This window comes from Eufriesea mexicana, unplaced genomic scaffold, assembly GCF_001483705.2.
Source record: "Eufriesea mexicana isolate 0111107269 unplaced genomic scaffold, ASM148370v2 scaffold9187, whole genome shotgun sequence".
Lineage (NCBI taxonomy): Eukaryota > Metazoa > Arthropoda > Insecta > Hymenoptera > Apidae > Eufriesea > Eufriesea mexicana.
In genome coordinates, this window is record NW_016916911.1 from 413,326 (window position 1) to 427,416 (window position 14,091).

Here is a 14,091-nt window from a genome sequence, read left to right on the forward strand (position 1 = left end):
TGATTCAGCAGTCCAATATAATTTTATTTTATCCCAATATCATGCAGAATAAAAAGATATATCTGTTGGTACTCCGAAAAATACACTATTCTATTCAAAAACATAGTCAACCTTAACTTTTTTACGAGTAAAGAGGCCTTAAAGCGGTTTTCCACTTAACTCACTAGCGCCACCACTCCACGTATCTCCAACAAGTCCTTAAACCTGTGTCACACTGTTCGCCCAAAATTGGCACAAATTTCACTCGTGAAAATGGTAACATTGATTACCCTCAAATAGAAACATAATTACGTATATATATTTATATACCCTATATCATTCTAATTACTATTATTAACTATTATATTATATTTAAGCGCACATTACAAGTCGGTAGTTCCACTGCTAACATAAACCAAATTATAAAATATATATAATAAACCTATACATGTACATCTCACTTTGCACACACACACACATATACACATATACAAGTACTTCACTTACGCACACACATATATACAAGTACCTCACTTACACACACACACACATATATATACAAGTACCTCACTTACACACACACATATATACAAGTACCTCACTTACACGCACACATATATACAAGTACCTCACTTACACGCACACATATATACAAGTACCTCACTTACACGCACACACATATACACACGCTCGCGTACAACAAACATCGATCATTATCATTTAACTTCGTCACAAATTCTTTTCCATATCTTCCCACTTGTCCCACAACTATAACCCGATCCAGCATCACGAAACACCCGGTACACTATACAACACTGCTATACACGAGGACTCGCCTGAATCGCGCGATCTTGACACGACGAGAGAAGCAGAATTCTCATTAAAATAACTTGACGGAGCGACTCTAATTTTGTCGGCGTTGTGAACGGACGCACCGTGACACGGCTCGTTGAAAGAAAAATATTTTGGATCACCGACAAGCCCGGATCACCCGTTAACTTTTACCATTTCCCGTGGCTCGCCGAGCACGACCCCCGTTTCTAACCATCCCTCCACCCAAATCCTACGGAGCTCCTTTACGAGCCATTGTGTAATTGGCTCCGCTAGAGGCACGCGAGTCTGCCTCCGCGAAATCGGAAACGCTCGAAATAAACTGGCTGCATCGACGCCCGCTGACTTACAGCGCGCGCTCGCCTACGACCGTGTCTTCTCCGTGGCGCGCCGAGCGCCGGTTGAGGTTATGTTCGCGCGTGGTACCAGTGATAGCTTTCAGGACGAGCTCGAAATCGAGATTTTGAGCACAGTGGCACGTTCCAGATGATTGGTTACGATTAATTCGAGTCACAGGTGGTTTTTAAGAGATCCCGGATATTTATATTCGAATTTGAGGTAAAGGAAAAGTTGAACTTCGCGCGGAAATTCGAAGCGCGCCATTTTTGAATGTTCGGTCGCGACACAGGCGTGTAGAAGTGTGTGCTCGAGATGTGGGATTGGTTGGAAAGAGAATGTACGATGGTAAAGGGTAAATGGCGAACACTTTTGTCGATCTGGAAGGAATTGGTTATCAATTTTCAGCGTTGGTAGGTTTGCTCGAAGTTTATAGTCGGCCATGAAGTATATAGGCTTGAGATGAAGATGGGAAACGCAATTCGATTCTTTCTTAACTTCTGAACGTTCGACATGATAGATTCGAATTGTTCTAATTCTTTTTCGAATAATTAATATAACTGACAATAACCTCGTGCGAACATTGATTATGATAAATACAAATGGACGATTTCATTTTCCAAATTCAGATGATATTCTTAAGTACCTGCCTTTAATAAAAATTTCATTCTACGAGATACTTACGTTTCTTCAAATAGCAACATAGCAAGTGGTCTAAGTAAAAAACCTAAAAGAATTGATATACCAACTTACTTCCTGTTGCTTTCGTTTATATCTCAGAAAAATAAAACTACTTTTGGCGGGAAGGCGAGGTTTCCAAGATCTGCCTGTATTTAATTTTCTAGGTTATGATATAATTACAATACACGAAACATACAATCACATGGGCCACTCGCATAACCACGAGCACATACGTGACGTATTCCTGCAAAATCGGAAAACATCGACAACGCGTTAACCGTGCGACTCGTTCCAAAAACATCCGCACGATATGATTTCGGCTACAAACGTATCGATACGTCGTCGATCGATATTACATCGATCGATAGTGGAAATTGGAAATCACCTTGACCACTTTCGGCAATAAGCGAATGTTTCGTCGCGATCTTAGTAATTCGCGTGAAGAACGGAGGTTATCTTACGTTATGGACACTCGCGGAGAGGCAATTATGTTTGGAAGCGATTAATTTGGGTTCATGGAAAGGTTGCCGTTCGATGGCTGGTGGTAGGGACGCGGATCGGAATTTATTTTATATAGAAATTTCTTAGAGCACAGATGTTTGCTCGGAGGCGAGCCAAGCCCTCGTCAAAGTTTACTCGGCTGTTCGCTCGCTCGCTGCTCGCTCGCTTCGCTTAACGTTCCTGCGCGCTTGTCTTTCTACGCTTCAGTAGCGTACCACCGCACTCGCGGGCCCCTGTACGGAAACGCGAAAATCCACGCGATCATCGAATCGATTTCTTTTTAACTCACGTGTCTTTCAATTCTCATGATATAAATAAAATTAATTTTGATTTCGCATGGGAAAATTTCATTGGAAAATTTTAAGTAAGAAATCGATAATCTAGATATAATACAGTCAAGTATGTGAATTTAAATATTAATATCGATTGTATATTTGGAAAAATTTGATAAAAATTCGATAAAAATTTGACGATGCTTGAGTGTCGGATTTTTCTAAATAGGAGACAGTGCGAGATACGGATAAGGATGAAAGTTGAATGTACGAACTTTTCCATTGAGAGATCTTGATAAAAAATCGATAATGATCAAGGATGGCTGAGTGAATTTTTTCAGGGAAAATTAGATAGAAAGATCGATAACAATTGGAATTGAATGAACGAATTTTTCTGTTGGACAGCGTTGATAAACTATAGATAACGGAGATTGTGCGCTAGAAAATTTCCGCAGGGAATCACCTGATCGAGAATCGATAGCGATTAAAGTTGAATGTACGAATTTTTCCGAAGAGGGGCCTTGATAAAAAATATTTGTAACGGATAAAAACGAAAATTCGAATTTTCCTGAAAGGAAAGCCACGATGGGCGCCGAACGTACGAATTTTTCGAATGAAAAATCGTGAGCAGGCTGGTTGTTAATCGTCGGCGTTCCGCGGTGAACGATAAGCTCGTAATATGGCGTATAGTTTCGAACGGTATCGTTGCCTGCTCGACATTCGAGATACACCAAAGAAACATTACACTTCGAACACGATATCGCTTTATCTACGCTATTTAGTTTTCGTGTGGCACTGCAAGGACCGCGACCCGGAAATACGCTGTTGCGCAACTAGGATCTGCGTTGATACACGATCGGCAGGTCTGCGTCGCGGATAGGTAATACCCGGTGTAATTCGTTAAAAGTTAACGCGAACGCGCCTGTCCGCATTCGTTTCCTCTCATTTTTAATTTCCCCCACTCGCGAACCGATGCAAATGTCACCTGCTATCGTTTCGAAAAGAAAGTAACGAAACGAATAAAACGTAATTAAAATAAAAAAATAAAAAATAAAAAGAAATAATTCACTCGTCGAAACGCGGATAATAACGGTAATAATAACGCAGCGGTATAAATCAGAGTTAATGAACGTGTACGGTTGCCGATAATCGAAAAGAATAATAATACGCAGAGTTTAGCCAGGAAGAAGAATGGTTTCCGAAAGACGGATAGGGAGAAAATGATAGGGTGCACACGCGAGACGTTGGTAACCGGGCGGATTCATTGTTACGCTACTGGCATCTGTCGTGCGGATGTGTGTCGGTGGTGGGGGCAGGAGTGAGTGGGAGCGACGTGGCCAGTTGCGCGACTGAGCGAGCGAACGAGTGCTACGCGGATGGCGGGAGAAGGACGGGTGGGGGTAAAGGGGCAAGGCGGTCGGCGCAGGATGGAGCGAGCGAGAGGGGGTGAGTGGGCGCGCGGGAGTGGGAGAAGGACGGGTGGGAAGGACAGAGAGGAGATGAATGAACGTGCGTACGCGGCAGAAAGAGAGAGAGACGCGACAACGACGGGTAGCGCGGTAGGGTGAGATAGAGCGAGACAGATGTTCGAATGAATGAACGGTGCACGACGAGGATAGAATTAATGAGTGGGATAAATATAGAAGCGTGTAACGCGGCAGAACGAGACGGACTATCTCTTCCTCTCCTTCCGTTTTCTATATGCGCCCTCTCTCGCTCGTTCCCGTTCGCGTTCGTTTCGTTCGCTCAGTTGCTCGCTATCCGGCTCTCTGTCCCGTGTGCCAGCGTGATCCAACGACTACTCGCTGGAAAGCGAGCCCGGATACAACACCGAACGAAATGGAACGAAAGGATTCTTCGTCGTACTACGGTCTACACTTACGCACATCGTGCTACCGCTACTGAATCAACGCTATAGCGTGAACATGCTAGACCAACTTATTGATAGTATAGTACGCTTCGAGCTCATTCAGCCATGATCCTCGATGCTCGCCTAGGGATCACGGTCTTTCAACCTCGCTCGCTTTAAATTTACCATTTAATTTCCTCTTTTTTCGTACTAACACCGTTTTAATGCATCGCATGCAGCATGAATTTTTAATTATTACAGGATGTATCGGAAATATATATATATCGCGAAATAGCGTGTACAACACGTTTCGAGAAAATATATTATACTTGCATTATGGATTACGAATCTTACGAATGCGAAGTCTCGCGATTATATAGTATACTAATTACGCGACCGTAATTATATTTTACGCATTTTAATTATTTTAGGTATTTTACGGATACAAAATTTCAAGCATTTTTTAATTTCTGTTTTTTTTAAGTTTTATCGTTGATTCGTAATCGAAATTAACTCGCAAGGAGTTAAATGTTAAAATTAAGGTGCAGTAGGAAAGAAATGGTAACTTATATAAGCCTTACGAGTAACGATGGAAACACACTGTAGTTGTTAAAAATTTTGGTATAATTCTATCTGTTCGAAATTTTATCGTTTACAGTCGAACTTGTTTCACGTTCGATGCATTACCATTTACCATTTCTTCGCGAGCGAGTGTCAGCAAATGGCCGCCAAAGTCCCCTAACCTCGCGATTAAAGTATTCCGAAGTATATCCATATAACCAACTTTATTAACCTAAAATACTTTCCGTATAAAAATGGTCCTTTTATTTCGCTAAAAATTCTAGCAGAATCGTCCATATTTGAAATTTTGCCATTCGTAGTGCAGCGCCACAGTTTCCTCGGCGTGCCGTTTCCTCTCGCGTTCTCGCGAGCCGTTTAACTTTCACACATTTTCCTTCCGTGCTGAAAAATTAGAAGGCGTAACAAGGGAACGGGTACAAATGGCTGGGCGATTGGTTAGAGTTGGAAACTGGCGATTAGCAGTGATATTTCACGTGAATCGGGGCGATCCACTGGTTACAGTCGTTCCTAACCTCGAAACGGTATCGCGACGGTGGAAATACGACAGTGACCTTCGGTTGGTCTGTACTAACGGCACATCAGCGACGATTTATCGCGGCGGATAATTAATATTAATGAGAACGATGTCTGAAATAATGGAACGGATACCGTAAACGTTGAGTGAAAGATCGGGAGTAGAGTGGGTAGGCACGTGGTCAGGTGATTAAATAAACTCGTCGAGAGATGCAGTCCGGTTACTTAATAAGCCTTAGAGATTCCTACGGTTCGAGAATGGCATCGTTATTAAAACGTAACGGTACCCGTCCGTTCCCTCTATCGTCTATTCCACGCTGGCGGTGGCCAGGGACTGTGATCCGTTCGGCATCCGTCCGCGGCGGCGCGTCGGGTCGATCGGAAATGCGCGAAAGGAAAAAACGGAAAGAGCGGAAAAAATGAAGAAAAAGGGGGAAAAAATGGCGGAGAAAAAGGGATGTAGAAAAAGTGGAGGAAAAAAGGGAAAGGAAAAAAGAAGGAAGGAAAAAAAAACGGGTGCAGGATGACGGTGGACGTGTAAAGTGACGCGGCTAGAATCCTTTATCCGGTGTGACCGGAGACTTGGGTGTCGAGTAAACGGCGAGAAAGGTACGCTTTAAATTCGATCGATAACGCGCGGAACGGCACATCGAACCCCCGGTGCAGCGGTCGGACAAAAAAATTTCCCACAGTGTGGAAGGAGGCGTGTGCGACGTGTAGAGAGCACGTTTGACAGGGACGAAAAAAAAATCACCGCGCAAGCATTGCCACCTCCAGCGTGGCGACCGACGACCGTCACTGTCGCCGCGCCGACGCTGTCGGTGGTATACACGGTGACGACATAGGTAATGTTTTCATTCAATCTAAAGCTTCAATGATAGCTTCCGCCCATTCATAAAAAGCTTCGTGTTGCGAACGAGTCGTTGGCCACGATATCGCCAGATGGCATACCGTGCACGGAACTCGACCGGCCCTCGTCCGTCTCTCTCTTTCCTTCGTCCCCTCTCTGTCCGTTTCACGGCTGCCTCTGTTCTTTCTAGCTCCTTCCTTCTCGCTCGCCCTCTCCGTCGGTCCGACTCTCCACTTTTGTCCCCGCCTTCCCCTCGCCCTGCTGTCGCCATTCATGGCTTCCTTCCCACCTTCTCTCTTCCTGCTTTCCCTCCCTCCCCAACCGTTTCGTCCTACTGCCTCTTGCTCGCTCGTCCCTCACCCCGCGGTCTCCCCTCCCGTCCCACTCGTTCCCTCTCTTTTTCTCATCCGTCGTTCTCCGGCTCGCTTGCCCCCTCCCCGGCCCGCTTACGCTGCGCCCAATCACCGCTGCCTTCCCCCTCCGCGCCGCCGGCCAGCTCGACTCGCTCACGGCGAGCTCATTGTCAGTCGTCCGCCAGCAGCTGTCGTGTTTGTTTCGGCTTTTGACGTTTCACCGTTTCTTTCTCGCCTTCGCGTCAACCGACACCCATTCATCCTAGCTCTCGTGTCGAGAACACTTCCGCGAGCTGCTTCTACGCTTTCGTGTATCGCGATCAGTCGTTGGTCAGACGAGACCGAGCATCGACGTGGATTCGAATTCTTGCTTCGTCTCGTGGAACTGGAAGGAAAGTTCGTAACACTGCGCAGGTGGAACGCGCACGTATTCGCTGAAAGTAAATTCGCGTCGTTGAACGGGTCGGATCGTTAGGCGAGAGGCGTTCAGTGAAAATAGAGACACGATAAGAGTTCCACGAGATATCGCCGGACACATGGGGTCCCTGGAATTCGCTCGAATTTATTGGTGCGCGTGACGTGTGCCCCGTTCCGAACGCCGGCGACAGGGAGACTCGTGGTGGAAATATTAACAACCGGGAAATGAGAGCGGCACGACGTGACCGATGAGAGGGTGACAAGCAGCTGCCGTCCGGTGGAATTCGAGGACGTTCCTAGATCCGTTCAGCCGTTCGAACGGAATCGCCGTTCCGGAGCTGTCGTGTTGGTGCGCGTGCGTGGTTGTGAGCACCAGACACGCCTCCGAAGGAGATTCCATCGGCCCCGGCGTGGGCGAGCCCACGTTCTTTTCTGGATTTTCGCTAGTCCCATGAATTTTCAGTAAGTCGACAGACCAATTTCTTCGTTCCGTTTTTTTTTCCTCTTCATTTTTCAATTATTCTTGAGACGTAAAATAAGGTCACGGTTATCGAATTAAATCGAAGAAATATTACTCTAACCTTATTTTACTATCAATATTAAATTTTTCTTTCTTTCAATGAAAATTACGATATAAAATATGGTCATGGTTTTGGGAGTTAAATCGAAGGAATATTATCTTAATATCAATTCTACGAGTGAGAAATATATTTTATTCGCGATTCTTAATTTAAATAATTCGAAAAATATTCCGTATACTTCCGTTCGTTTTTATTCTCTCCTCGAATGATTGCGATGATATAAAATCTTCGATTAAACAGGAGAAATATTATTTAAACGTTCGTGATTCGAAGATCGAGTGAAATATTCTTTTAAAAATAGTCGTGGAATTATTCGAAGAACTTGTCGTTTAATATACGTGTCGCGTTGGCCGCGCTACCAGATAATTTTATTGAACGGAAATACGTGCGTGGCGAGGAAGCACGTCCGATCTTATCGCGAACATTTCCGGCGCGTTATTAAAACGTATCTGGACCGGAACGTCGTTTAAAAATTGCGTTTTTTACGGATGACAGTTACACGAATCTCGCTTCTGACATCCTGTCAGAGATACAACCGTTTCCCAACTAGACTTCGACTTAACACTAGAAATATCAAATTCACCAAAGTTACTAGTTTCAGTATCTTATTTTTATATTACTAGAAAATATTTAGTTGCTTCTAACAAAATTAAAGTTGGTTTTTATTTTATATATCGAGGTACCCGAAATAGTTTTTCTCAGAAATAATAATTTTCGAATAGAAAAAATGCAAAATTCGAAATACAATTATTTTTTACTCCAATACACACAGGATTTCCGATCCAACGAAGAGAGTCATTAAAATCGTAGAGTTATACAATTAAATGGTCGTGTAGACAAAAAATGACCACAATTATTTCTACTTCGTTCAACAAATACCTTATCACCGCCTGACGTATCTTATCGAATTCTTTTCTCTCATCTCAATCCCCGCGACTTGTTCGTTCAATAATAAAAAAAAAAGAGAGAAAGCGAAAAAAAATCGGAAAAATAAACACACACACACACACACACACACACAGGCGCGCGCGCACACACACACGCGTCACTTATATCTCTTCCGAAACGTCCCGTCGCGCGTGACATTCGATTTACGAACAGCATGTCCGCCGCGATTATCGTCCCGCACGCGACAAAACAACGACAGAAGGAACGTGGAACGTGGCACGAACGACGTGCCAATAGTCGGCTAAATATTCGACGCGTCATCGTCATTATCGTAATCGCGACGATCGCGCGCGGATATCGGCCGGACAATCATCGTGTCACAATTACGCGATTGCCAATCTTCCTCGAATCAGGCCCATTCCGCCATACCTACAACGTGATTCATAATTGATTCGTGACTTACCTTATCGTTCCCTGGAAAGCACGCGTTGCTCACCGGTTCACCTGCGCCAATGTCCCCTCTGACAGAACCGATTGCTTCCCTTCACCTTTCCTGCTTTTCAATGAAAATCGCGTTATCGCCAGTAGGAGATCGGCTTCCAGAAACCCATTAGCCCGCGAGTCGGTCCAATACGCGTGCGCGAGTAGGTATATACAGGGTGTCGCTCTGCCGATGGATCTCCGAGCACGGAGAGATTCTACGTGTGAAAATATAGCGACAAACAGGAATAACATTTTGCGGTTCAGGGCTCCGTTTTCGAGAAAATCGACGCTCGAATATCGTGTGCTCGTGTTAGTGAACATTTCCGGTATTTTTGGGAACACCTGGTATGAAGGAAATTCCGAGATTGGGTCGGGAAAATTGGAATATGTAAACGATACGCGCGATACGTGCGTCACGTTCGTCGGAGATATGGACCGCGGCGGCGCTAGTGTGTTACGCGAAAAATCGTCTTGGGACTGTCATAAGGAACCAACGATGATTCATCGTCGCATTGAAACTTCCTGCTTTTTAATTGGTGGCATTTTTCACTGATATTATACGCTACTTATGCAACATTTTTATGACTCAACTATACTACATATTTGTAATAAATGTATCGTAAATATCGCTCATATCAGCGAATTACTTTCTAATTTTACCCATACAATTGTGAGACCTCTTCCTCGCTATATTCGTCATCATCGTTTCAAATATTTCGCTTTAATACTCGATATCGCGTAACACGTGTAAAAAGTGTGCGTATTTTAAGAGAATACCCTAACGGAAAAATTCTGATTGCAACGAAAGTATGTGCGTGCACGAAGTATAAAGAGTTACGTTTATACAGGGTGTCTCGGAGAAATGTGCATCGAAACGTGCAATAAAATTAATAGAGTAACTCTCTCTCGTTTGGAGGTTAGTTTTTGAGAAAATCGAATTTGAAAATTCGCCTTGCGTTATCGTGGATGGTAGTAGAAGTTCGAGTTCCAGAAACCCATTAGCCGGTGAATCTCTATCTGGCCAGGACGCGTATGTGAGAAGGTATATATGCGTATATATGCGTATATACAGGGTGTCCACGAAGAATTTGCATCGGACCTATCACTAGGTGATTTCGATGACTTTTGACAAAAATTTTGACAACGAAGTCTTTAATATTTTGGACTAAAGCGTAAAGTCACATATGTTCGCTTTCGAAATATTAAAATACTTCGCGCTTCGAATACGTTATAAATTATAAAATTAATAAATAATTAATGCAGCTGCAAACTGGATCTAGCGATTCAATTTTTCGCGATTTTGTAATAATACAAAATAAATAATAAAATCGTCGTGGCCACAGACTTCGACCATTTTCAAAATTACGTATGTCACCTATGTTCGTGAATAACGTGCATGAAGTATTAAAAGAAGAGAGAAAATAGTTTATCAAGGGTATTTTGTTATGTCACTTATAAAATTATTAACACTGTCGTTTTTATCCAGAAGAGTCCAAAACGAATTTTCAAATTTGACTTTCTCAAAAGATAAGCTCTACACGAATCAAAGTTATGCTATACCTGATTTGATCATTTTTTCCCGAAGAATTACCGTAATCCCGCTTGTACGTGTCTCTCGGTGACACCCTGTATACAACGGGGAAAGAGAGGGAATACGCGAAGTTTGGATGCATGAGAGAAAGACAGAGAGTCGCTTACCGGGTATGCACAAGCTCACGAAACGTTCGGCTTATCTGCACTCGGCCGTATAGAGCGACTAAAAGCTCTGACCTATGGCAGTCGGTCGGCGATAGCCCGCGCGCATTCCTCTGCGAGTGCACCCTCTGAATGGCCCGGCTGTTCCCTCACGAACACGGCCGTGTCGCCTAGCAGTGTGTTCGTGCGCTTCCACGCATATCTGCGTGGGTTCACACGTGTTCGGACCGCGTGAGCCGCGCATACGCTCGAGCCGAGAGGATCGAGCGACTGTGCTCCAGCGACTGGCCCCTTCGCGTCTGTCCTAGGAATTTCTGCGGTGGATACGGTTTCCTTTGCTTTGCTTTTCCTCCAGACTAAGACGAATTCGTAGTTTTGGCTTCTGGCAGAAGTGGAGATTAATGGGTCGATTGATTCGTTTCGATTCAATTCGAAGCTTTGAGTTTTGTGATGGGTGGAGTCGTAGATCGATTGATTCGGTTCGATTTGATTCGAAGCTTTGAGTTTTGTGATGGGTGGAGTCGTAGATCGATTAATTCGGTTCGATTTGATTCGAAGCTTTGAATTTTGTGATGGGTGGAGTCGTAGATCGATTGATTCGGTTCGATTTGATTCGAAGCTTTGAGTTTTGTGATGGGTGGAGTCGTAGGTTGATTGATTCGCTTCGATTCGATTCGAAGCTTTGAGTTTTGTGATGGATGGAGTCGTAGATCGATTGATTCGGTTCGATTTGATTCGAAGCTTTGAGTTTTGTGATGGATGGAGTCGTAGGATGATTGGTTCGATCCGATTCGATTCGAAGCTTTGAGTTTTGTGATGGGTGGAGTCGTAGGTTGATTGATTCGCTTTGATTCGATTCGAAGCTTTGAGTTTTGTGATGGATGGAGTCATAGGTCGATTGATTCGCTTCGATTCGATTCGAAGCTTTGAGTTTTGTGATGGGTAGAACTGTGAATCGATTGGTTCTCTTCGATTCGATTCGAAGCTTTGAATTTTGTGATGGGTGGAGTCGTAGATCGATCGATTCGCTTCGATTCGATTGGAAGCTTTGAATTTTGTGATGGGTGAAGTCGTAGATCGATTGATTCGCTTCGATTCGATTGGAAGCTTTGAATTTTGTGATGGGTGAAGTCATAGATCGATTGATTCGCTTCGATTCGATTGGAAGCTTTGAATTTTGTGATGGGTGGAGTCGTAGGTCGATTGGTTCGCTTCGATTCGATTGAAAGCTTTGAGTTTTGTGATAGGTAGAATTGTGAATCGATTGATTCGCTTCGATTCGATTGGAAGCTTTGAGTTTTGTGATGGTTGAAGACGTTTTCTTTGCATTTCTTCGAGTTCGAGATTAATTCGGATCTTTGAATTTTGCGACGAGTAGAGTCGTAGATCGATTGATACAATTCGCAACAATTCGAAGCTTCCAATTTTGTGACGAATAGATTCGAACATCGATTGGTCCATTTGAAACAATCGAATTCGTCGATTATCTCGCTGATTTTGACAAAACTGAGATATTGCTGTCCCTTTTAGTTTCCAAGATATCGACAAAAATCTGTCACTACTATTGCATTACATTCTTCGCATACGTTTGTGTCTGTGAGACACTCATAATCAGCACGTGACATTTGTCGCTCAGTGGATCTGACCTAATCCAATCACGAGCCACATGTGTCTGATTGTCTAACGGATGCCTATAGAGAAGACACAATCGAATATTATAGTACTCGAAAATGAATCGTTAAATTCACCTCCTAAGGAATAATTATTACTTATTTATTTATTTAACGAGCAAAGTCCATTGAATTTCGAATCAAGACACACAACACACCTATATAGAGAGCGACACATGAAATTTGACCTAACCATAAATCCCGAAGAATGCGAATCACCCTTGCCAAAACTTGCAAATATTTCATCAAGCTCGATTTCTTTATGAATTGCACGATTGTCTTCAACGACAAACCTACCATGATTATTAAAATGAAATAATCGAAATATGGAAAAATAAAACAAGAGAAACTTCACGCAAATTGGCATAAACGAAGGTGTCAGAAAATCGACGATACTTGCACCACACCAAAAGAAAAATCGAAAAACCAAGTGACCAAAGCTCAATCAGAGCACAACTTCGATCACAGAATCTCTAATCAGACATCTAAACACGATCATTTAGGCTGTGGAAGCCTTACTATCGAAATGTCTATCGAATATCTATGGTAGCTTTACTGTCGAAGTGTCTATCGAATATCTATGCTACTGTTACTGTCGAAATCAAAGCACAGTAGCAATTTGGACACCGTTCCACTAGGTAATCACTCTTTCATGCCCATCTTCCACATACATTCCCATTTTACAACTTGCTTCTTCCATCTTACCCTTCATCTTTATAACTATCCATCCTCCATTCCTCAAACAAACAAAATCAAGTAAAATGAGTCGTTGGACAGTGGATTACTCTTTCCCGCCTGCGTTAGGCCTCTTAAAGAGTTTCAGACACTCGTCTCACACGCGATTACGTCTAAAATAGTACACTCAGGTGTCATGGAAATGTCCATCGCTATAGATTCCTGATCTTTCCTTCGGTCACGAGTCGTACGTGAATTTCGCTGATATTTCTTCACAAAATTAAGCAAAATACTCGATTGGAGAAATATTGGAAACGGAGCCAAAGCGTCCGACGAGGAAGGTATCGAAGAACGCAAACCCGCGGGGTTTCGCAAGCGTCGGGACGCCGGCATCGCGGCACGGTGCCGTACCTACGTAGCGGATGCGTGTAGGAAGCGGGATTGGTCTCGTGGCAGCGGTCGTTTCCTCCAGTTCCGTAAGTCCCGGAGAGTGGGTCGAGACGCGTTCAACGGATTGCCAGTCAGATCCAACGTCAACTCTCGTTCCTACGACACGTTCGAGTCGTTCCTAACTCTTTAGAACCTAGTCCCTACCAAGCTAACCGCGATCTCCTCTAAAACCCCAATTTTTCTCGGCCATCTTGACCGGGGTCCGTCGGTTTTAGCCTGGATGTGGAAGACGTTGGAAGATCACTCTACCACGATGAAACGTCGAAGAAAACGGCCGATTGCCGGTGATCTGTGGGCGCCCGAGTGGGCCGGTGACCACTGAATCAAGAGCCACGGCGCCCACTCATGGTCGCCCACGTCCTCGGACCAAACCTACCTCGAAGCCACGTAGGTAGTGGCGTACACGGCATTCTTTGTGTCTGTCGAGGTGTGATCCGAATATCGCTTTCGACTCCGTTCATTCAGATCTCCCGTTCTCCTTCGGC

At 43.9% G+C, this 14,091-nt stretch overlaps 1 protein-coding gene across 1 annotated transcript in view; it reads left to right on the forward strand.

The window, feature by feature from the left end:
* The window catches only part of sty (sprouty signaling antagonist), a gene marked incomplete at its 5' end in the record, with an annotated part of 50,610 nt that overhangs the window by 32,594 nt on the left and 3,925 nt on the right, over positions 1-14,091 (forward strand). The gene's annotated exons all lie outside the window — the stretch shown is intronic.